Consider the following 23226-nt stretch of genomic DNA (forward strand, 5'->3'; position numbering starts at 1 on the left):
CTCAGGTGCCGCTTTCTGATGCGTACTGTGCTGCCGAGACTACCCAGGAGGAGCAGTTGGTGGCAGAGGGTAGTGGAGATGATGAGGTCCTTGACCCATCGTGGCGTGAGGAACAGGAAGGTGGTGGGAGCAGCTCTGAGGAAGAGCTTCCCCTTACGGGCCAAAGAGGGAGAGGGAGGGGGAAGACTGCGGAGCCTGTAGCCTCCACTTTGGCACCCGTTAGGAGCCTGTCTCTTTACAAAGCCAAAAAGGGCGCTCCCAAGACTTGCAGTGCCTGGTCCTTTTTTGACACAGTTGCAGATGACATTTGTTTTGTCAAATGCAAGCTGTGTCATCAGAAAGTAAAAAGAGGGAAAAATGTCAGCAACCTCAATACCACAAATATGTGGAAACATGTGCGGACCAGGCACGCGGTGGAGTTACAGAAACACAGTGAAGACGTAGGCCAACCAACAGCGGCAGCTACCACCTCTTCATCTGTGTTGCCTCTTCCTCCACTGTTGTCCAGAGACCTAGTGTAATTCCAACCACAGCACCACCTTCCCAGTCATCCTCACACTCCCAGTCTACTCTACAGCCATCGGTAGTACAGGCATGGGAGAAAAGGCGGGCATTCTCGGCCAACCATCCCCGAGCACAGGCTCTGAATGCAGGCATTGCCAAACTGTTGTCCCTGGAAATGCTCTCGTTCAGGCTGGTGGAGACTGACAGCTTCCGTGACTTGATGGCATTGGCAGTCCCACAGTACAAGGTGCCCAGCCGCTTTTACTTCAGCAGGCAGGCTGTCCCTGCCCTGCACAGGCATGTTGAGGCAAACATAAAACATGCGCTACTGAACGCCGTCAGTAGCAAGGTCCACCTCACCACCGATGCGTGGACCAGTCAGCATGGACAGGGGCGATATGTTTCCCTCACTGCCCATTGGGTTAATGTTGTTGAGCCAGGTACAGATCGTGCGAGTGGCGCAGGACGTGTCCTGCCCACTCCAAGGATTGCAGGAATCCAGTCTGTACGCATCGACTCCTCCTCTTACACCAGTTCCTCAGATTCCTCTCTGCAGGATCCGTCACAGTCCACCTCCACATGGACCCGTGAACGTTTACCTATGACCGACATGAGCACAGCCGTGGCCAAACGTCAGCAGGCCGTCTTGAAACTAGTTTCATTGGGGCATCGAAGCCACACAGCGCAGGAGCTCTGGAATGCCATCAAGCAGGAGAGCGATGTGTGGTTACTGCCAGCGAATCTCCAGCCAGGCATGGTAGTGTGTGACAATGGCCGAAATCTGGTGGCAGCTTTGGCCCTTGGCAACCTCACTCACATCCCATGTCTGGCACATGTGCTCAATTTGGTTGTGCAGAGTTTTCTGAGGGACTATCCGGATCTTGATGCCCTGCTGCACAAGGTCCGCCTAGAGTGTGCTCACTTGCGGCGTTCCAGCTTGGCCAGATCCCGCATTGCTGCTCTGCAGCGCCGATTCCGCCTTCCGGAACACCGCATCATATGTGACCTACCTACCCGGTGGAATTCCACGTTACATATGTTGGAGCGGTTGTGTGAGCAGCAGCAAGCAGTTATGGAGTACCAGCTGCATCAGGCGCAAAGAAGTCGCAGTCAGCGCCGATCAGACTTCACAACCACAGAGTGGGCCACTATGAAGGACGTCTGCCAGGTTTTGCGTCCTTTTGATTATTCCACGCGGATGGCAAGTGCAGATGATGCACTAGTCAGCATGACTGTCCCCCTTATCTGCCTGCTTCAGCAAACTTTGCAAGGGTTAAGGGATGATGTTGTGGAAGAGGTGGAGGATGAGGAGTCACCTTTTCCATCAGCTTCTGGAGAGTCAGCGCCACGTGGTTCCTCACAAAGGGGTACGCAGGGGCCAATTTGTGAGGAGGATGAGGAGTCAATGGAGGAGGAAGAGCTCCGTCCAGAGGAGGGAGCGACACAATTGTCCAGTGGTCAGTGTGTACAGCGAGGGTGGGGTGATGACGAGCGGGCAGAGATCATGTCTCAAGCAGGGGACAGCGTTTCTGGGCCAGTTGGCACTCTGCAGCACATGGTGGATTTCATGCTGCAGTGCCTGGGAAACGACCGCCGCATCGACCACATTCTTAACATGCCTGATTATTGGGTGTTCACCCTCCTCGATCCTCGCTACCGGGACAACGTCCAAAACCTCATCCCTGCGTTGACCCGGGAGCGTAAATTGCGGGAGTACCACGACACACTGGTGAATTCCATCATCTTCTCCAGTCCAACTGAGAGGAGTGCTGCTAGTGCTTTACAAAGCAGCTCAGTGCGTCGAGGCAGTGGGGGAGGCTCTGCCCAAAGAGGGAGCAGAAGCAGTGCCTCTGCCCAACTGCACAACTCTGGCACACTTTTGTGTGCCCGCCCCAAATGTCTACACCATCACCGGCGGCTCCAGTCAGCAGGAGGCAACGGTTCCGTCAGATGGTGACAGACTACATGGCTTGCCCTCTTACTGTACTCCCTGACGGCTCTTCCCCGTTCAAGTTTTGGGTCTCTAAGCTGGATACATGGCCAGAGCTAAGCCAGTATGCATTGGAGGTGCTGGCTTGCCCTGCGGCTAGTGTCTTATCGGAACGTGTCTTTAGTGCCGCAGGTGGTGTACTAACAGACCGTCGCATGCGACTATCCTCCGATAACGTTGACCGGCTTACTTTCCTGAAAATGAACCAGGCCTGGATCTCGCAGGAATTTGCCACTCCTCTGCCTGATTAAGTAATTGGGTGTCATCCAGGTCTCCTGCTGTGTTCATCTTTCTACCACCTGAACTGCTATTCCTGGGCTCCAAAACCGCCAGTTGCGGCTCAGAAGTGCAGGCTGCACAGTAAAAACATACGACCCAGTGTTATTGGGTTTCAGTAACGTCAGCTGATCCCCAGCTGTGTAGCCGGCAATGTGTCCTGCGACCGCCACGCTGGCACAACAACCTAAATGTAAGGGAACCTGTCCCCCCCCGTCGTTTGTTACTGAAAGAGCCATCTTGTGCAGCAGTAATGCTGCACAAGGAAAAGGTAGCTCTTTTTTTTTTAGCTCCTTGCACACGCAGAACTTAACACTTATAAAATGTGTTCACTGATACCGTTATACTGTCCCGGAGCTGGGACTTTCCTTCGTAATGTGACGCAGCACAGCCGTCATTCCTACCCCCTTGGTGCCATGCGCTGCCTCCTCAGCGTTGTTTTAAGCTGTCACGGAGCCTGCGCTGTTCTGTTATCCCTTGGGCATGCCCTATTTGCGCTGCCTGTCTTCTGACATAATTTGGTGTCAGGCTGGCTGCGCCTGTGCGGCCGCGCTGCCCGAGATCCCGCATCGCAGTGTCTTCTGATTGAGTCACACTGCGGGCCTGGGATCCATGGGCATGCACAGAGCATATCTTCCCCTCGGGGTCTCGCTCATTTCCCTCCGCCTTCTTTAGACTGTGCGCCGTCAGCTGATCCCTAATAGCATGCCACGGCCGTGACACCGCACAGTCTGAAGAAGAGGGAAGGAGGGGAGTGAGAGTCGAGGATATGCACTGTGCATGCCCATGGTTCCAAGGCCCGCAGTGGGATTACGTTAGACGAGACTGCGAGGTGGGATCTGGAGCAGCGTGGACGCACAGGCACTGACAGCCTGACACCAAATTATGTCAGAAGACAGGCAGCGCTAATTGGGCATGGCCAAGGGCTAACAGAACAGCGCAGGCTCCGTGACAGCTTAAAACAACGCTGAGGAGGCAGCGCACGGCACCAAGGGGATAGGAATGACAGCTGTGCTGTGTCCCATTACGAAGGAAATTCGCACCTCCGGGACGGTTTAACGGTATAAGGGGACACATTCTTAGTGTTTACTTCGGTGTTTGCAAGGAGCATAATTAAAAGAACCACCTTTTCCTTTTGAATCCTTAGTGCTGCACAAGATGGCTCTTTCAGCTACAAACGTCTTGGGGGGGGGTTAAAGGTTCCCTTTCAACTTGCTCCAATCAGGCTTCGGCCTACACTGTTCCTCTGCTCCTCCTGCTGTCCCTGGGCTCTAACACCGCCAGTTGGTGCCTGGAAGTGCTGTGTGCACAGTCAACAGTCGCTCCTCTGTTATTGGGGTTCAGTAACGTCAGCTGATCCCCAGCTGTGTATCCGGCAACGTGTCATGCGACCGCCACGCTGGCACAACTAAAATGTAAGGGGACCTGTCCCCCCCCCCTAGGCGTTTGTTACTGAAAGAGCCACCATGTGCAGCACTAATACTGCACAAGGGAAAGGTCGCTCTTGAAATCATGCTCCTTGCAAACGCTGAACTACACACTCATGTAATGTGTCCCCTCACACCGTCCAACCGTCCCGGAGGTGGGACTTTCCTTTGTAATGTGACGCAGCACAGCCGTCATTGCTACCCCCTTGGCACCGTGCGCTGCCTCCTTAGCGTTGTTTGATTCCGTCATGGACCCTGCGCTGTTATGTTATCCCTTGGCCATGCACAGTTTGCGCTGCCCGTCCTCTGACATCATTTGTTGTCGTCCTGGCTGCGCCTGTGCGTCCACGCTGCCCGAAATCACACCTCGTAGTGTCGTCTAATGTGATCCCACAGTGGGCCTGGTATCCATGGCCATGCGCAGTGCATATACTAGCCTCTCACTCCCCTTCTTCACGCTTCTTCAGACTAGGCGGCGTCAGCTGATCCCTAATAGCATGCCACGGCCGTGACGCCGCACAGTCTGAAGAAGCAGGAAGGAGGTGAGTGAGAGGCGATGATATGCACTGCGCATGCCCATGGATCCCTGGCCCGCAGTGGGACTACATTAGACTACACTGCAAGGTTGGATCTCGGGCAGCTTGGACGCACAGGCACTGCCAGCCTGACACCTACATGATGTCAGAAGACGGGCACCGCTAACTGTGCATGGCCAAGGGATAACATTACAGCGCGGGCTCCGTGACAGAACCAAACAACGTTGAGGAGGTGGCGCCCGGCACCAAGGGGGTTGGAATGATGGCTGTGCTGTGTCACATTACAAAGGAAAGTCCCACTTCCGGGATGGTTTGACGGTGTGAGGGGACACATTATATGAGTGTGTACTTCAGCGTTTGCAAGGAGCATAATTTTCGGAGCCACCATTTTCCATGTGCAGTATTACTGCTGTACAAGATGGCTCTTTCAGCAACAAATGCCTGGGGGGGGGGGTTAAAGGTTCCCTTTCAACTTGCTCCACTGCAGGCTTCGGCCTACACTCTGCTCCTCTTTGATTCCCTGGGTTTCAACACTGTCAGTTGCCACCTGGAAGTGTTGTCTACACAGAAAAAACACTAGGTGATGTGTCAGTGGGGTTCAGCACCGCCAGCTGTTCCCCTGCTGTGTAGTCGGCAACGTGTCCAGCACAAGCCACGCTGGCACAACAGAACAAAAGCTGCCACCAGTGCAGGCTTCGGCCTAGACTCTGCTCCTCTCCTCCTCCTGCTGACCCTGGGCTCAAACACCGCTAGTTTTTGCCCGGAAGTGCTAGCTGCACAGAGAAAAACACCAGCCAATGTGTTAGTGGGGTTCAGCACCGCCAGCTGTTCCCCTGCTGTGTAGCCGGCAACGTGACCTGCAAACGCCACGCAGGCACATGAACTGAAATTGAAGGGAGCTTGCCCCCCACCCCCAGGTGTTTCTATGTATAATAGCCACCTTGTACAGCAGTACTGCTGCATTTGTACAAGGTGGCTGACTTTTTCTCCTTGCCCACGTGGAACTCAACACGTACAAAATGTGTCTCATTGAGACCATTCAACTGTCCCTGAGGTGTGACTTTCCTTTCTAATGTAGTGACCTGCAAACGCCACGCAGGCACAACAGAACAAAAGCTGCCACCAGTGCAGGCTTCGGCCTACACTCTGCTCCTCTCCTCCTCCTGCTGACCCTGGGCTCATAACACCGCCAGTTTTAGCCTGGAAGTACTAGCTGCACAGAGAAAAACACCAGCCAATGTGTTAGTGGGGTTCAGCAACGCCAGCTGTTCCCCTGCTGTGTAGCCGGCAACGTGACCTGCAAACGCCACGCAGGCACATGAACTGAAATTAAAGGGACCCTGCCACCCACCCCAAGGTGTTTCTATGTATAACAGCCACCTTGTACAGCAGTACTGCTGCATTTGTACAAGGTGGCTGACTTTGTCTACTTGCCCACGTTTAATTAAACACGTAAAAAATGTGTCTCATTACAGTCCATTACAATGTCCCTGAGGTGTGACTTTCCTTTTTAATGACACGCAGCACCCCCCTTGTTAGCGCTGCCCGTCTTCTGACATCTTTGGTTGGCTGGCTGCGGCTGTGCGTCCGCCCTGCCTGAAACCACGCTCCTCGTTGTCTTACTTATTTTGACTGCGAGGGTGTGATTGATGGGCACGAGCAGTGGATATCTTCGCCTGTCTTTACTCATCTCCTTCCGCCTTCTTCAGAATGTGCGGCCTCATAGCCGCGGCATGCGAGAAGGGATCAGATGAGGCCGCCCAGTCTGATGCAGGTGTAAGGACATGAGGAACAGGCGACAAAATTTACTGCGCAAGGTCATGAATCCCAGCTCTGCAGTGTGACTTTATTAAAAGACACTGCGGGTCTGGGTTTCATGGCCATCGCTAACCGCACCGGCCAACATGAAATGAGGTGAGAAGACAGGCATCGCTCACAGTGCATGGCCAAGGGATAACAAGAGCGCAGACTCCTGTACAGCAAATAACAATGCTCAGGAATCTGCGCCCAGCACCTAGGTGTAAATTTTGACACCTGTGCTGCATCTCCTTAAAAAGACAAGTCACGCCTCCACTACTGTTTAACAGTATAATGGGCTAAATAGTGTACGTGTTTTATTCAGCGTGTGCAAGGAGAAAAATTAAGAGAGCAACCTTTTACTTGTGCAGCATTAATGCTGCACGAGGTGTGGCTCTTGTACCTTGCAACACCTGAGGGGGGTTAAAGGTTACCTTTGAAATTGGTTCAACTAGGCTTCGGCCTACACTCTGCTCCTCTCCTCCTCCTGCTGACCCTGGGCTCTAACACCGCCAGTTTTTGCCCGGACATGCGAGCTGCACAGAGAAAAACACCAGCCAATGTGTTAGTGGGGTTCAGCACCGCCAGCTGTTCCCCTGCTGTGTAGCCGGCATCGTGTCCAGCACAAGCCACGCTGGCACAACTGATCAAAAGCTGCCACCAGTGCAGGCTTCGGCCTACACTCTGCTCCTCTCCTCCTCCTGCTGACCCTGGGCTCTAACAACGCTAGTTTTTGCCCGGAATGGCTAGCTGCACAGAGAAAAACACCAGCCAATGTGTCAGTGGGGTTCAGCACCGCCAGCTGCTCCCCAGCTGTGTAGCCGGCAACGTGACCTGCAAACGCCATGCAGGCACATGAACTGAAATTGAAGGGAGCCTGCCCCCCACCCCCAGGTGTTTCTATGTATAACAGCCACCTTGTTCAGCAGTACTGCTGCATTTGTACAAGGTGGCTGACTTTTTCTCCTTGCCCACGTGGAACTCAACACGTACAAAATGTGTCTCATTGAGACCATTCCACTGTCCCTGAGGTGTGACTTTCCTTTCTAATGATACGCAGCACCCCCCTTGGTAGCGCTTCCCGTCTTTTGACATCATGGTTAGCTGGCTGCGCCTGTGCATCCGCCCTGCGTGAAACAACGCCCCTCGTTGTCTTATTTATTTTGTCAGCGAGGGTGTGGTTTATGGGCACGAGCAGTGCATATGTTCGCCTGTCGTCACTCATTTCCTTCCGCCTTCTTCAGACTGTGCGGCCTCCTGGCCGCGGCATGCGAAAAGGGATCAGCAGAGGCCGCCCAGTCTGAAGCAGGTGTAAGGACGTGTGTGAGCGTCGAAAATATTTACTGCTCAAGGCCACGAATCCCAGCACCGCAGTGTGACTTTATGAAAAGGCACTGTGGGTCTGGGATTTATGGCCATCGTTAACCGCAGCGGCCAACATGAAATGAGGTCATAAGACGGGCAGCGCTAACAGGGCATTGCCAAGGGATAACACAAGAGCGCAGACTCCTGTACAGCAAAAAACAACGCTCAGGAAGCAGCGCCTAGCACAAAGGCGTTATTTGGGACACCTATGCTGCGTCTCCTTGAAAATACAAGTCACGCCTCAACTACAGTTTGACTGTAGAATGGGCTAAATTGTGTACGTGTTGCATTCAGCGTGTGCAAGTAGACAAATTAATAGAGCAACCTTTTCTTGTGCAGCATTAATGCTGCACAAGGTGTGGCTCTTGTACTTTGTAACACCTGAGGGGGGGGGTTAAAGGTTACCTTTGAAATTGGTTCAACTAGGCTTCGGCCTACACTCTGCTCCTCTCCTCCTCCTGCTGACCCTGGGCTGTAACAACGCTAGTTTTTGCCCGGAAGTGCTAGCTGCACAGAGAAAAACACCAGCCAATGTGTTAGTGGGGTTCAGCACCGCCTGCTGTTCCCCCACTGTGTAGCCGGCAAAGTGTCCTGCAAACACAACGCAGACACAAAGCTGACTCCAGTGCAGGCTTCGGCCTACACTTTGCTCCCCCTGCTTACCCTTTGCTCCAACACCGCTAGTTGGGGCTGTAGGAAGACAATGTTTGATAGGCAAAGCATCCGGGTTCCAGCACCGCCAGCTGGTTCTCGGCAGTGTTTTTGTCACAGGTACTCCCTCGTGCCAAACCTGGTTTCAGCATCGTCAGCTGTTTCCGGGTTGTGTCAAGTTCACTGAGACGCCTATGCTTGCCCCGTCGTGGTGCGGTCGGGTTAGCCAACTCCAGGGTGCCTCCAGTTTAGGAGCTTCCTATGTGGGCTGCGTGAACTGGTAGTCAAGGCTGGTTCTGTAGTGCCAGTAGGCCCAGCTCCCCCTGTAGGACTGTTGGGGTTCGGTAACTGCGGCTGCCTCGCGGCCTAGCTGTTCTCTCCTCTCCTGTGGGCCTTCGGGTCCACCTCCTGGTTCCAGCACCGTCAGCTGGTTCCGGGCCGAGCCTTTGGCTTAGGTGCCTCCTCCTGGGTATCCGAGTTCCGCCAACGCCAGGCGGTCCTTGGTAGTGCTTTTAAGCGCGGGCACCTACAGCTTAGTAACCGGGTTCCAGCACCGCCAGCTGGTCCTCGGTGCCATTGGCTCTTGCACACTGGGGCAACGCATCTGGGTTCCAGCACCGCCAGCTGGTTCTCGGCAGTGTTCTTGTCACAGGTACTCCCTCGTGCCAAGCCTGGTTTCAGCACCGTCAGCTGTTTCCGGGTTGTGTCAAGTTCACTGAGACGCCTATGCTTGCCCCGTCGTGGTGCGGTCGGGTTAGCCAACTCCAGGGTGCCTCCAGTTTAGGAGCTTCCTATGTGGGCTGCGTGAACTGGTAGTCAAGGCTGGTTCTGTAGTGCCAGTAGGCCCAGCTCCCCCTGTAGGACTGTTGGGGTTCGGTAACTGCGGCTGCCTCGCGGCCTAGCTGTTCTCTCCTCTCCTGTGGGCCTTCGGGTCCACCTCCTGGTTCCAGCACCGTCAGCTGGTTCCAGGCCGAGCCTTTGGCTTAGGTGCCTCCTCCTGGGTATCCGAGTTCCGCCAACGCCAGGCGGTCCTTGGTAGTGCTTTTAAGCGCGGGCACCTACAGCTTAGTAACCGGGTTCCAGCACCGCCAGCTGGTCCTCGGTGCCATTGGCTCTTGCACACTGGGGCAACGCATCTGGGTTCCAGCACCGCCAGCTGGTTCTCGGCAGTGTTCTTGTCACAGGTACTCCCTCGTGCCAAGCCTGGTTTCAGCACCGTCAGCTGTTTCCGGGTTGTGTCAAGTTCACTGAGACGCCTATGCTTGCCCCGTCGTGGTGCGGTTGGGTTAGCCAACTCCAGGGTGCCTCCAGTTTTGGAGCTTCCTATGTGGGCTGCGTGAACTGGTAGTCAAGGCTGGTTCTGTAGTGCCAGTAGGCCCAGCTCCCCCTGTAGGACTGTTGGGGTTCGGTAACTGCGGCTGCCTCGCGGCCTAGCTGTTCTCTCCTTTCCTGTGGGCCTTCGGGTCCACCTCCTGGTTCCAGCACCGTCAGCTGGTTCCGGGCCGAGCCTTTGGCTTAGGTGCCTCCTCCTGGGTATCCGAGTTCCGCCAACGCCAGGCAGTCCTTGGTAGTGCTTTTAAGCGCGGGCACCTACAGCTTAGTAACCGGGTTCCAGCACCGCCAGCTGGTCCTCGGTGCCATTGGCTCTTGCACACTGGGGCAACGCATCTGGGTTCCAGCACCGCCAGCTGGTTCTCGGCAGTGTTCTTGTCACAGGTACTCCCTCGTGCCAAGCCTGGTTTCAGCACCGTCAGCTGTTTCCGGGTTGTGTCAAGTTCACTGAGACGCCTATGCTTGCCCCGTCGTGGTGCGGTCGGGTTAGCCAACTCCAAGGTGCCTCCAGTTTAGGAGCTTCCTATGTGGGCTGCGTGAACTGGTAGTCAAGGCTGGTTCTGTAGTGCCAGTAGGCCCAGCTCCCCCTGTAGGACTGTTGGGGTTCGGTAACTGCGGCTGCCTCGCGGCCTAGCTGTTCTCTCCTCTCCTGTGGGCCTTCGGGTCCACCTCCTGGTTCCAGCACCGTCAGCTGGTTCCGGGCCGAGCCTTTGGCTTAGGTGCCTCCTCCTGGGTATCCGAGTTCCGCCAACGCCAGGCGGTCCTTGGTAGTGCTTTTAAGCGCGGGCACCTACAGCTTAGTAACCGGGTTCCAGCACCGCCAGCTGGTCCTCGGTGCCATTGCCTCTTGCACACTGGGGCAACGCATCTGGGTTCCAGCACCGCCAGCTGGTTCTCGGCAGTGTTCTTGTCACAGGTACTCCCTCGTGCCAAGCCTGGTTTCAGCACCGTCAGCTGTTTCCGGGTTGTGTCAAGTTCACTGAGACGCCTATGCTTGCCCCGTCGTGGTGCGGTCGGGTTAGCCAACTCCAGGGTGCCTCCAGTTTAGGAGCTTCCTATGTGGGCTGCGTGAACTGGTAGTCAAGGCTGGTTCTGTAGTGCCAGTAGGCCCAGCTCCCCCTGTAGGACTGTTGGGGTTCGGTAACTGCGGCTGCCTCGCGGCCTAGCTGTTCTCTCCTCTCCTGTGGGCCTTCGGGTCCACCTCCTGGTTCCAGCACCGTCAGCTGGTTCCGGGCCGAGCCTTTGGCTTAGGTGCCTCCTCCTGGGTATCCGAGTTCCGCCAACGCCAGGCGGTCCTTGGTAGTGCTTTTAAGCGCGGGCACCTACAGCTTAGTAACCGGGTTCCAGCACCGCCAGCTGGTCCTCGGTGCCATTGGCTCTTGCACACTGGGGCAACGCATCTGGGTTCCAGCACCGCCAGCTGGTTCTCGGCAGTGTTCTTGTCACAGGTACTCCCTCGTGCCAAGCCTGGTTTCAGCACCGTCAGCTGTTTCCGGGTTGTGTCAAGTTCACTGAGACGCCTATGCTTGCCCCGTCGTGGTGCGGTTGGGTTAGCCAACTCCAGGGTGCCTCCAGTTTTGGAGCTTCCTATGTGGGCTGCGTGAACTGGTAGTCAAGGCTGGTTCTGTAGTGCCAGTAGGCCCAGCTCCCCCTGTAGGACTGTTGGGGTTCGGTAACTGCGGCTGCCTCGCGGCCTAGCTGTTCTCTCCTTTCCTGTGGGCCTTCGGGTCCACCTCCTGGTTCCAGCACCGTCAGCTGGTTCCGGGCCGAGCCTTTGGCTTAGGTGCCTCCTCCTGGGTATCCGAGTTCCGCCAACGCCAGGCAGTCCTTGGTAGTGCTTTTAAGCGCGGGCACCTACAGCTTAGTAACCGGGTTCCAGCACCGCCAGCTGGTCCTCGGTGCCATTGGCTCTTGCACACTGGGGCAACGCATCTGGGTTCCAGCACCGCCAGCTGGTTCTCGGCAGTGTTCTTGTCACAGGTACTCCCTCGTGCCAAGCCTGGTTTCAGCACCGTCAGCTGTTTCCGGGTTGTGTCAAGTTCACTGAGACGCCTATGCTTGCCCCGTCGTGGTGCGGTCGGGTTAGCCAACTCCAAGGTGCCTCCAGTTTAGGAGCTTCCTATGTGGGCTGCGTGAACTGGTAGTCAAGGCTGGTTCTGTAGTGCCAGTAGGCCCAGCTCCCCCTGTAGGACTGTTGGGGTTCGGTAACTGCGGCTGCCTCGCGGCCTAGCTGTTCTCTCCTCTCCTGTGGGCCTTCGGGTCCACCTCCTGGTTCCAGCACCGTCAGCTGGTTCCGGGCCGAGCCTTTGGCTTAGGTGCCTCCTCCTGGGTATCCGAGTTCCGCCAACGCCAGGCGGTCCTTGGTAGTGCTTTTAAGCGCGGGCACCTACAGCTTAGTAACCGGGTTCCAGCACCGCCAGCTGGTCCTCGGTGCCATTGCCTCTTGCACACTGGGGCAACGCATCTGGGTTCCAGCACCGCCAGCTGGTTCTCGGCAGTGTTCTTGTCACAGGTACTCCCTCGTGCCAAGCCTGGTTTCAGCACCGTCAGCTGTTTCCGGGTTGTGTCAAGTTCACTGAGACGCCTATGCTTGCCCCGTCGTGGTGCGGTCGGGTTAGCCAACTCCAGGGTGCCTCCAGTTTAGGAGCTTTCTATGTGGGCTGCGTGAACTGGTAGTCAAGGCTGGTTCTGTAGTGCCAGTAGGCCCAGCTCCCCCTGTAGGACTGTTGGGGTTCGGTAACTGCGGCTGCCTCGCGGCCTAGCTGTTCTCTCCTCTCCTGTGGGCCTTCGGGTCCACCTCCTGGTTCCAGCACCGTCAGCTGGTTCCGGGCCGAGCCTTTGGCTTAGGTGCCTCCTCCTGGGTATCCGAGTTCCGCCAACGCCAGGCGGTCCTTGGTAGTGCTTTTAAGCGCGGGCACCTACAGCTTAGTAACCGGGTTCCAGCACCGCCAGCTGGTCCTCGGTGCCATTGGCTCTTGCACACTGGGGCAACGCATCTGGGTTCCAGCACCGCCAGCTGGTTCTCGGCAGTGTTCTTGTCACAGGTACTCCCTCGTGCCAAGCCTGGTTTCAGCACCGTCAGCTGTTTCCGGGTTGTGTCAAGTTCACTGAGACACCTATGCTTGCCTCGTCGTGGTGCGGTCGGGTTAGCCAACTCCAGGGTGCCTCCAGTTTAGGAGCTTCCTATATGGGCTGCGTGAACTGGTAGTCAAGGCTGGTTCTGTAGTGCCAGTAGGCCCAGCTCCCCCTGTAGGACTGTTGGGGTTCAGTAACTGCGGCTGCCTCGCGGCCTAGCTGTTCTCTCCTCTCCTGTGGGCCTTCAGGTCCACCACCTGGTTCCAGCACCGTCAGCTGGTTCTCGGCAGTGTCTTTTGCTCTTGTACCTTCTGCTCCCCATCCTGGTTCCAGTACCGTCAGCTGGTTCCGGGCAGAGCCTTTGGCTTAGGTGCCTCCTTCTGGGTATCCAAGTTCCACCAACGTCAGGTGGTCCTTGGTAGTGCTTTCAGGCACGGGTACCTCCTGCTTAGTAACCGGGTTCCAGTAACGTCAGCTGGTCCTCGGTAGTTCCATTGGCTCTTGGACCTTCGGCTACCCATCCGGGTTCCAGTACCGTCAGCTGGTTCTCGGCAGTGTCTTTTGCTCTTGTACCTTCTGCTCCCCATCCTGGTTCCAGTACCGTCAGCTGGTTCCAGGCAGAGCCTTTGGCTTAGGTGCCTCCTTCTGGGTATCCGAGTTCCGCCAACGTCAGGCGGTCCTTGGTAGTGCTTTTTAGCACGGGTACCTCCTGCTTAGTAACCGGGTTCCAGTAACGTCAGCTGGTCCTCGGTAGTTCCATAGGCTCTTGAACCTTCGGGTAGCCATCCGAGTTCCAGTTCCATCAGCTGGTTCTTGGCATTTTCTCAGCCTTCTTGTACCTTCTGCTACATTTCCAAGTTGAAGACCCTAAAGTCGACGACCCGGAAGACCACCCCGATGACGACGACGACGACCCGGAAGACCACCCCGATGACGACGACGACGACGACGGCAGAGACGACGACGGCGGAGATGACGACGGCTGAGACGACGACGGCGGAGATGACGACACTGGAGACGACGACCCTGGAGACGACGACATGGAAGACCGAGAAGCAGAAGAATAAGAGGCTGCAGAACAAAGAGCAGAAGAACATTAAGCATAAGACTTAATATCAGAGCAAAAGATATTATCTAAATTATATGCAGAAGAAGACTAAGCAGTGTATGGGGGTGAGTCCGTTCCTCCTCGTGTTGCCCCTGGATAAAGCCTGATGCTGCAGGCCAAACTGAACGCGGACAAATGTAACTTTTGTGACTGGCAGAACGGAAGGTGTAATCTTCAAACTTTTATAGATAACAACTACGGGAATGCCTGTCACAAATGAGAATATGATGAAGAAGTAGAATAGGAAGAATAATAACAGTGGAATAAAAAGAATATGTAGAATAGGAAGAATAATAATAGTTGAATAAAATGAATATGAAGAATGTAATCAAAAAAAAAAAAAGGTAAAGGATTAAGAAGAAGATGAATAAGGTGAAGAAGAAGTTGATGTCAAAGATGCTGATGATGATGATGAAGATGAAAGTGTGGGAAAAGTAAAAAAAAAAAAAAAAAAAGAAGGGGAAGGGCGTGGAATAGTGAAACATCAATATCTGACAAAATAAAAAAAAAAATTTACATAGTCAATATCTTTGTCACTCCGAACGTCTTAAAAAAAAACAAAAAACATGCTATTCTATTTGATTGGGATAAACCTCTATGACTTTAATGTCTCCGCCACCTCCCCAAATAAATCCGGCATTATTATTAGTTGTTTTCCTTCATGTAGAATGAACCTACAAGGCAAGAAAGGGTTTATTTTAATTCCGATATTTTGGTCCCATTGACTTGCATTGGGATCGGGTATCGGTATCGGCGATATCCGATATTTTTTGAATATCGGCCGATCCTATCCGATACCGATACTTTCCGATATCGGAAGGTATCGCTCAACACTACTTCTGATTCATTGAGAGGCGAACGCCGCTATCGAATTGGGCAAATCTGACAAGTAGCAAGATCCCTTGTGCCTCTTACTAGAAAATGTATCCCTGCAAATTCTGCCTTCCTGCATGGCCAAACTGGTGTTGCTCAAGTCCAAATTGCTGGAAAATTTTGCAACTTTTAAAGGAATTTGCACCAAAATTTTTACATATTTGCCAAGAATAATTAATCAGAGCCATAGACTTTGACTGCAGCGTTAGCTGAACACAATCTTTTTTCGCTATTTTGCTGTTCTGCACAAAGCTGCTAATACTACTGTCATGGTAAATATTCACATTCTAATAATTTTTTTTTCACAGTGGACATCAGCAATTTACACCATAGAGAAAATGAGAATATGTTGCTATTCAGGTTATTTGTGAATTTGTTTTTTTTTTTCCCCGTGAGAAATAAATTGAAGAGAACTTTTTTTTAATATTTGATCCATTACAAACAGATGAGAAGTATACAAGGTAGCAAATCTTTAACTCCTTAACTGCAAGTGCTTTAAATGCTGGCTCCTAAGGGTACCGTCACACAGTGGCACTTTGATCGCTAGGACGGCACGATCCGTGACGTTCCAGCGATATCCTTACGATCTCGCTGTGTCTGACACGCTACTGCGATCAGGGACCCCGCTGAGAATCGTGCGTCGTAGCAGATCGTTTGAAACTTTATTTCGTCGCTGGATCTCCCGCTGACATTACTGAATCGGCGTGTGTGACGCCGATTCAGCGATGTCTTCACTGGTAACCAGGGTAAACATCGGGTTACTAAGCGCAGGGCCACGCTTAGTAACCCGATATTTACCCTCGTTACCAGTGTAAATGTAAAAAAAAACAAAAAAAACACTACATACTTACCTTCCCGGTGTCTGGTCATGTCCCTCGCCTTCAGCTTCCCGCACTGACTGGTGAGCGCCGGCCAGCCGTAAAGTACAGCGGTGACATTACCGCTGTGCTTTCCGGCTGTCCGGCGCTCACTGTCAGTGCAGAGAAGCACAGCGCCGAGGGACGCGACAGGAATGTAAGTATGTAGTGTTTGTTTTTTTTTACGTTTACGCTGGTAACCAGGGTAAACATCGGGTTACTAAGCGCGGCCCTGCGCTTAGTAACCCGATGCTTACCCTAGTTACCAGGGGACTTCGGGATCATTGGTCGCTGGAGAGCTGTCTGTGTGACAGCTCTCCAGCGACCACACAGCGACGCTGCAGCGAACGACATCATTGTCGTATCGCTGCAGCGTCGTTTTAGTGTGACGGTACCCTAAGACTAGGGCTGCAAGACTCAAGAGATAATAATCTACACAATTCTCCACCAAAAATTAAATTTATATAACTAGGTAGTTAATGGTTTACCAGGTAGGTAGTGAATAGAATAATTTTAAAGAGAGAAAAACAAATAGGGAGTGTACTTACATAATATATTCAATTATTTATTAAAAAATATAAATTGTACATATACAGTATACATAGCATTAACATCAGCACACAGTACTTAAGATATAGGTTTTTACTATCACATTAGATATTATGATGGCAGTTTAGGAAGGGTATGTTCGTCTTCAGTAAATCTCCTCTGCTTTCTTTTTTCTTTTTTTTCTCATTAGACTGATGGAAAAAGATTGTATTTAGCTTTGGGGTAAAATATTGGCTGTAGTTTTCATTTTCCAATGCAATATTAATACAAATTAGTTTTTTCCCATGTAAATTTTACCAAACACACACATATATTTTTGTCATTTTCACCTTTTTGTTGCTGTAGTTATTGTTATATTTATATGAATTTATATTAATTTATATGAATGGCTTTTTATGAAGCACCATGTCCTTTTTTTAAAAAAATGTAAATGCCACACTAGATCTTACATTAGCTTTCCTCAGTTTCTCTCATTATCTTCATTGACTTGGTGGTTTACTTTTTATTCAGTTCTCCATAAAAATAATTTTTCATTTCCGTTCTAAATTTTTCTAGAGCTATTACTTTTATGAACATAAAAAACAACTAAAATTTAGCTTACTGTAAAATCTCTTGAAAAATATATAAAGACTGACTACTTAACTAATGGCACATTTGATAAACACTTAATCATCAGGTAAGCTATTTTCATTTCTTTTTAACTGCTTCCCTGCCAGAGCCTTATTTTATGCACCCTTCATTGAAGCATTGTAATAGGCACAAATTCTTCTGATACACCTTTATTACTATTTGGGCTAAAGTACAATTTGTTATATTTAACCTCTTAACCCCCAAGGGTGGTTTGCACGTTAAAGACGGGGCCAATTTTTACAATTCTGACCACTGTCCCTTTATGAGCTTATAACTCTGGAACACTTCAATGGATTCTGATGATTCTGACATTGTTTTCTCAAAACGTATTATACTTCATGATAGTGGTAACAATTATCTGATATTACCTGCGTTTATTTGTGAAAAAACGGAAATTTGGTGAAAATGTACTTCAGCTCCAACTTGCTTTATTTTACCAAGGGTAACAGGAGAAATTGGACCCCAAAAGTTGTTGTACAATTTGTCCTGAGTACGCTGATACCCCAAATATGGGGGTAAACCACTCTTTAAGTGCATGGCAGAGCTGAGAAGGGAAGGAGGGTCATTTGACTTTTCAATGCAAAATTGACTGGAATTGAGATAAGACGCCATGTCGCGTTTGGAGAGCCCCTGATGTGTCTAAACATTTAAACCCCCTGCAAGTGACACCATTTTGGAAAGTAATCCCCCTAAGGAACTTATCTAGATGTGTGGTGAACACTTTTACCCACCAAGTGCTTCACAGAAGTTTATAATGAAGAGCCATAAAAATAAAAAATCTTATTTTTTCACAAAAAAGATCTTTTCACACCCATTTTTTATTTTTTTAAGGGTAACATAAGAAATTGGATTGCAAAAGTTGTTGTGCAATTTGTACTGAGTACGCAAATACCCCATATGTGGGGGTAAATCACTGTTTGGGCGCATGGCAGAGCTCGGAAGGGAAGGAGCGTCGTTTGATGTTTCAATGCAAAATTGGCTGGAATTGAGATAGGACTGTCACGTTTGGAGAGCCCCTGATGTGCATAAACATTGAAACCCCCCACAAGTAACACCATTTTGGAAAGAAGACCCCCTAAGGAACTTATCTAGATGTGTTGTGAGAACTTTGTGCTAGGGTTGGCGGAACGCACCGAATATATATATTTATTAGTAGTAGGTGTGTTCGCAACCCGGGATCCACCATGCAGTAAAGAACCTGCTGCTAAGTATGGCGGTACAATATAGTACTATAAGCAAACTCTTTTACTTCACAGAGTCTGTTAGCAAAGAGAATGATGTGCCTGTTTAGCTCACAGAGGAACACAGCTACTTAGTAGAGCAGTTAGTGGTCATGCAGTCAAATGCAAACACGCAGCTCCTCTCCGGTGGAGCCAGAATTCTAATGGCTATACGCCAGCCCTGAATCCACTCACATGAAACTCCTCGCCGGAGGTGCCAGCATTCTAGGGGCTTATTTCAGCCAGGTCCCTGAATACACAGACACGAAACTCCTCGCCGGAGGTGCCAGCATTCTAGGGGCTTATTTCAGCCGGGTCCCTAACTCCATACAAACACGACCACACTGGCGCTGAGCTCATAGATAAATTGACACTAGCGCATGGCTGTGCGGTCATGCGAACCTTTTATAGCTGCAGCAGGTACAGGACCTTCCAAGAAGGACCAATGGAAGGCTGCCACAGAACTTGATCAGGTACAGGGCCTTCCTGGAGGACCAATGGAAGTTGCTGCAGTACCTGAGCATGTGACCCTAGACCTTCACTGAGAGATCTTACCCTGGGCATGCTCAGTGTGTGCAAAGCAGGACTTAGTCCCAAAATGGCCTGATCGTCGCAGACCAGTGCAGTGTACAATAGCAGAGCCTGGAGAGGCAGCAGTAACCCTTTGCACAGTATCAGATCCAATGAGACGCTTGGACCGACGTCTCTGCTGAGCAGGCTCCACTGCGGCCGATGCAGAATGGGACAACAGACACGGCTTGAGATTCCCCCTGTGCAGCGGCGTGAACTTGACTCCTAACATTTTGAACCTCCAAGTGTTTCACTACAGTTTATAACGCAGAGCCATGAAAATATTTTTTTTTCTACAAAAATTATTTTTAGCCCCCAGTTTTGCATTTTCCCAAGGGTATCAGGAGAAATTGGACCCCAAAAGTTGTTTTCCAATTTGTCCAGAGAGTGCTGATACCCCATATGTGGGTGGGAACCACCGATTGGTGCATGGCAGAGCTCGGAAGGGAAGGAGCGCCGTTTGGAATGCAGACTTAGATGGAATGGTCTGCAGGCATCACATTGCGTTTGCAGAGCCCCTGATGTACCTAAACAGTAGAAACACCCCACAAGTGACCCCATATTGGAAACTAGACCCCCAAGAAACTTATCTAGATGTGTTGTGAGATCTTTGAATCCCCAAGTGTTTCACTACAGTTTATAATGCAGAGCCGTGAAAATAAAAAATCTTTTTTTTTCTACAAAAATTATTTTTAGCCCCCCCCAGTTTTGTATTTTCCCAAGGGTAACAGGAGAAATTGGACCCCAAAATTTGTTGTCCATTTTGTCCTGAGTATGCTGATACCCCATATGTTAGGGTAAACCTCTGTTTGGGTGCACGGGAGAACTCGGAACGGAAGGAGCACTGTTTTACTTTTTCAACTCAGAATTGGCTAGAATTGAGATCGGATGCCATGTCACATTTGGAGAGCCCCTGATGTACCTAAACAGTGGAACCCCCCCATTCTAACTAAAACCCTAACCCAAACACATCCCTAACCCTAATCCCAACTCTAACCATAGCCCTAACCACACCACTAAACTGAACATGCCCCTAACTCTAATCCCAACCAGACCCCTAACCCCAACACATCACTAACCCCAACACACCCCTAACCCTAATCCAAACCCTAACCACACTCCTAACTCCAACACACCCCTAACTCTAATCCCAACCATAACCCTAACCACACCCCTAACCTTAATCCCAACCCTAATCCCAACCTTAAATGTAATCCAAACCCTAACTTTTGCCCCAAACCTAACCCTAACCTTAGCCCTAACCCTACCCTAACCCTAACTTTAGTCCCAACCTTAACTGTGGCCCCAACCCTAACTTTAGCCCCCACCCTAACCCTAACTTTAGCCATAACCCAAACTTTAGCCCAAACCCTAACTTTAGCACCAACCCTAAGCCTAACTTTAGCCCCAACCCTAGCCCTAACTGTAGCCCCAACCCTAACTGCAGCCCTAACCCTAACTTTAGCCCCAACCCTAACCCTAACTTTAGCCCCAACCATAACCCTAACTTTTGCCCCAACCCTAACTTTTGCCCCAACCCTAACTGTAGCCCAAACCCTAACTTTAGCCCCTACCCTAACCCTAATGGGAAAATGGAAATACATTTTTTTTATTTTATTATTTTTCCCTAACTAAGGGGTGATGAAGGGGGGCTTGATTTACTTTTATAGTGAGATTTTAAGCGGATTTTTATGATTGACAGCTGTCACACACTAAAAGATGCTTTTTATTGCAAAAAATAGTTTTTGCGTCTCCACATTTTGAGAGCTTGAATTTTTCCATATTTTGGTCTACAGAGTCTTGTGAGGTCTTGATTTTTGTGGGACGAATTGACATTTTTACTGGTACCATCTTCGGGCACGTGACTTTTTTTGATCGCTTCTTATTCCGAATTTTGTGAGGCAAAATGACCAAAAACCAGATAATCATGAATTTCTTTTTTGAGGGGGGGGCATTTATACCGTTCCATGTTTGATAAAATTGATAAAGCAGCTTTATTCTTCGGGACAGTACAATTACAGCGATACCTCAATTATATTTTTTTATATTTTGGCACTTTTATACGATAAAAACTATTTTATATAAAAAATAATTATTTTTGCATCGCTTTATTCTGAGGACTATAAACTTTTTAATTTTTTTGCTGATGATGCTGTATGGCAACACACTTTTTGCGGACAAGATGTCGTTTTCAGCGGTGTCATGGTTACTTATATCTGTATTTTTGATTGCGTGTTATTCCACTTTTTGTTTGGCTGTATGATAATGAAGCGTTGTTTTTTGCCTCGGTTTTTATTTTACGGTGTTCACTGAAGGGGTTAACTAGTGGCACAGTTTAATAGGTCGGATAGTTATGGACGTGGCAATATTAAATATGTGTACTTTTATTGTTTTTTTATTTATTTAAAGAAATGTATTTATTGGAACAATATATATTTTTTCTTTATTTAGGATTTTTTTTTTTTTACACATGTAAATATTTTTTTTTTACTTTATAACATTGCCCCAGGGGGGACATCACTATATATTATCAGATCGCCGATCTGACACTTTGCAGTGCACTGTGTCAGATCAGCTATCTGACAGGCACTGCAGGGAGGCTTGCCGACACCTGCTCTGAGCAGGCACTTGCAAGCCACCTCCCTGCAGGACCTGGAATGAAACCCGCGGCCATTTTGGATCTGGGGCCTGCTTGGAGGAGGAGGTAGGAGACCCTCTGAACAATGCGATCACATTGTGTTGTTCCGAGGGTCTCAGGGAAGCACGCAGGGAGCCGCCTCCCTGCGCGGTGTTTCCCTATGCTGCTGGAAAGCTGCAATGAAGTTTTATCACAGTGTTCTGTGGGTTAATGTGCCAGGAGCAGTCCGTGACCACTCCTGGCCAATGGTGCCGGATGTCAGCTGTGTAATAATCAGCTGACACCCGGCGGCGATCGGCCACGCTCCCCCAGTGAGCACGGCCGATCGACTATGATGTACAATCCCATCACTGGGAATTAAGTCCCATGTCACGTCAACAGGATAGTACGTCATATGTGATTAAGGGGTTAAGTAAGAATGGGATTACACACTGACCAATGTAATTTAATAGGTATTAGTAAATATATGGACACACTGATGTCCATCAGATGGCAATACCGATGAAAATAGTCCAAGTTTCCTGAATGAAAATATGATGATTTTTCATATCATCGTCTGAACCTTGCACAAGGAAAGTTTCCCACATCTGTTTTTTGGTATGTTTTGAATGTGCCTTTTCATATACCTTTTAATTTAAACTGACTGTTTGCAGGCAAAAAACATCAATAAATAAAGCAAAAACATGTTCTACTTTAATTGGTGTTGAGATACTGTTGAAATAGTTGAGTGTGACGTTTGTTGCTACTCACGGACAAGCCGCAAAGCTGGGTAATCAGAAGGTTTGAGGTCAGAAGCCAGGAGAGTACGTTATAGACAGAGGGGTGAGTAAAAAAAATGGTAACGTCACAGTCCAGGGGTCCAAAGCCATGAGGGTAAGTCAAAGAAAGATGGGTGAGACAAAAGAATTGCTAGGTCAGGGGCCAGTGGTCAAAATACCACCAAGTTAGCTGATGCAGCAAAATATCAAAGCAAATGGATGGTCAGAGCGTGGTACTAGGTCAGGAAGCAGTAGATAAAAGCACTGAGTGCAGAAAAACAAGGCAAACATACATCTGTGAGCAATTAGCACTAGTCAGAGGCAGAGAGCTGGCTAAATTGCCAGGTAATTATCTGAACATGGATGAAGCTCAGGCAACAGCTCAACTCCGATTGGATGTCTAAACTGTCATTCAAGCCTCTAACAGCTCAGCATACCCTAGCATCCGATTGGACAGTATCAGATCAGCATGCCACTGCTCTAGAGATTGGACAGTAAACATTAATACACTGCAACCAGACACACAGAAAGATGGAATCATGAAAGTGTTCCCTCTTCTAGGAGGTTGGTCACTGGACCCCAGGTTTCCCAGGAAACCTATGAAGTAAAGCCCTGAACAGGCTCGGGCTGGAACGAACTAACTCTCCTTTTGTCTGTATCCTTTCCAATGGATGAGATACTGGATGGAATTACCTCATAAAGTGATGCTGGCAGAAATGAATCCTTTGGCCTGGTCAGTGTAATGGTTGTTACTACTCATGGACAAGCTGCAAAGCTGTGTAATCAAAAGGAACGAGGTCAGAAGCCAGGCGGGTACATCATAGAGAGAATGGTGATACAAATGAATAGTCAGGTCATAGTCCAGGGGTCAAAATACCAGGAAGATAGTAGATCAAGCAAACGGTCAAAGCAAACATATGGTCAGAGCACGATCTTAGGTCAGAAAGCAGTAGTTCAGAACATAGAGCACAGATAAATAAGGCAAACATACACCAATGAGTAGAAAAGCTACAATTGGCACTATTCAGCAGCAGGAAGCAGGCTAAATAGCCAGGTAATTATCTGAACAG

The sequence above is a fragment of the Ranitomeya imitator genome, chromosome 3 (genome assembly GCF_032444005.1).
Source record: "Ranitomeya imitator isolate aRanImi1 chromosome 3, aRanImi1.pri, whole genome shotgun sequence".
Taxonomy (NCBI): Eukaryota; Metazoa; Chordata; class Amphibia; order Anura; family Dendrobatidae; genus Ranitomeya; species Ranitomeya imitator.